General features: G+C 39.4%; 1 protein-coding gene across 1 annotated transcript in view; it reads left to right on the top strand.

Moving 5' to 3' along the window:
- LOC138007300 (arsenite methyltransferase-like) overlaps positions 1 to 2,500 on the top strand; it is a 22,203-nt gene that overhangs the window by 5,644 nt on the left and 14,059 nt on the right. The window lies entirely within an intron of this gene.

Genomic DNA, 2,500 nt, shown 5'->3' with positions numbered 1-2,500 from the left:
TTTGGGTTAAAGGTCCACTGCCCCACAATGTACCCTCTGGGTACATTATGTTATAAACTGGAAGGAACATTAGAATTGTAACTGAGGAATGAATTACATCACTGTAAATCCTCTATTAAGCCCCCCCTCTCAAATAAGCTCCCCCCCCCCCTTTTCAGAGGAGGAAAGTTAATAAGGCTCTAATGATCCATACAATTGATCGAAACAGCATTCGTGACTGGAGGAAAAAGTGAGACCAAATAGAAGAACTAGAGGTTGAGAGGTCTGGTGGTACGGCTCGATGGAGGTGGAAGACATCTTACCTCTGAAGAAATAGAACAAAATTTGTTAGAGTGGATATTTGATAGACGCAGTAAAGGTCTCCGTGTCTCAAGAAAAATTATCGTGGTCAAAGCTGCAAAGTTCCAGGAAGAAAAGGTGAATGAAGATCTGAACATTACCAAATTGACATTTAGCCAAGGCTCACTGCAGGCTTGAGACGTTCATGAATAGAAATGGATTGAGTGTGAGGTGCCGCACAACTGAAGCCCAGAAAAGTCCAGATCAAATGATTGACAAGCTGTGTGCATATATCCTGAAGATGAGACGACTCCGTATGAAGATGAACTATGAGTTAAAAAATATTTTTGCCATGGATGAGACAGCCATGTGGAATGACATGATATCTAACACAACAGTGGAGAAACGTGGTGCTCACACAGTAAATCTGAATCTACTGGTCATGAGAAGTCCAAAATAACAGTTTGCTTAACTGCAATGGCTTACGGTGGGGAAAAAAAGCCTTTCACCTAACACCTCAAGTTAATGATATTCTCAACAGAGCTAAAGTTGATTCTGTAATTATACCTGGTGGCTGCACAAAGTTTATCCAGGCCCCTGGTGTAATGTAAGTTGGAATAAGCCCATGAAAGAATATTTAAGAGAGATGTATGACAATTGGCTGGCAGAAAGCGAACACCAAGTGACAGCGCATGGAAATATGAAAGGGCCATCACGACAGCAAATGATTGCATTGGTATTAGAAGCCTGGAAAAAGTTACCGCAGAGGTAATTAAGAAGTCATTTAAGGTGTGCGCATTATCGTCTAACCTTGATGGGTCGGAGGATGATCAAATAACGTGTATCAAGCATGGTCCATGCCAAAGTCTGTTACCTAGATTGCAAGCGTTTCACCAAGAGGAGGAAGAGACCGATCCTTTTGAGTGCACTACTGTTGCAGAAGAAGAGATGGCTCAAGAAGACGTCGCACAACTTATTTTGGATGAGGATGATGAGGATGAAATCCTTGACATTGACATTGAATCTTCACCATAACGTTTCTAACTTTTCAATTTCACTTTCCGTTGTTTTTTCTAGGTTATCATTTTACAAAATACTGTAGAATTATAGTATCATAAATTTCAAGGCTGTTTATATAAAACATTTACATGTAAGAGATAACAAATGTAAATATAAGAGGAGTTCTCCAGAGATTTTCGTTTGTAAGTTGTGTATGACAAATTAATACAAGTAACCATTCTCATAAAAATTACCGAAGAACATGAGGCCAAAAGCGCATTTTTGAAGAATAAGAATTTTGTTTTTGTTACTTTTAGGCTCCCACAAGTGCATTAAAATACTTTTGCCAGTGACTTCAATTGTACAACACGTAAGTCTACTCTGTCTCATACCACGGTATTTTTGCGTTTCGCTAAATTTATTAAGCCCCCCCTCTCTTTTAAGCCCCCCCCTCTCTATTAAGCCTCCCCTCAAAAGTGCTTGAAAAAATAAGCCCCCAGGGGGCATAATACAGGATTTACGGTATTCAAGTAAACCTAATGTGGAATACGAAAATAATCTATTACATTCACTGTTAATTAAATGTACATGTAAGTACAGTTGTATTGTGATCTTTATTGTAAAGCCAGTAAATGAAGTCAAAATCAAGTGCATGTACATACATTCTGTACTATTAAAGTGATAGACTAACATCAATGACATCCAAATTGAGCTGGTACTTCAGGAGATAAACTGAGAAGTGCTTACACCCGGTACGAACAGAGCAGCAAAAGCCTGGCTCAACATTCATGCTTGTGGCTTCTGGGAGCAGCAAGGTTCTGCCTTTTTTTGTGGTACAGTTTGTTACATAAACGTAGAGTCTTATAAAGGCCTTACTGCAAAACAATTTTACCATCAGCATGAGAGTGAGAAGAAGAGAATGTACGCCAGCAGGGTGCTAAAAGTCAAAAAAGGCTCCTTTATTCCACTGGTATTTACTACCACCGGAGGAATGGCAGGTGAATGCAAGAGGTATCACAGTAAACTGGCTGAACTTTTATCAATCAAGAAGGGAGAGGATTATAGTACTACAATGTCTTGGATTTGCATCGAAGTCTCATTTGCCTTACTGAGGTCTGTGCTGCGACATATTATGCTTGAGAGGCTCGCATTGTATGCGAAGGGCTCCACTGAACATTACAGATTTAACTGTTTTTGAAATCGATAAGGTACTAACAAGATT

The sequence above is a fragment of the Montipora foliosa genome, chromosome 6 (genome assembly GCF_036669935.1).
Source record: "Montipora foliosa isolate CH-2021 chromosome 6, ASM3666993v2, whole genome shotgun sequence".
In the NCBI taxonomy this organism is placed as follows: domain Eukaryota; kingdom Metazoa; phylum Cnidaria; class Anthozoa; order Scleractinia; family Acroporidae; genus Montipora; species Montipora foliosa.
The sequence above is the reverse complement of the archived record's forward strand: the minus strand, read 5'-3'. Positions and strand labels throughout refer to the sequence as shown.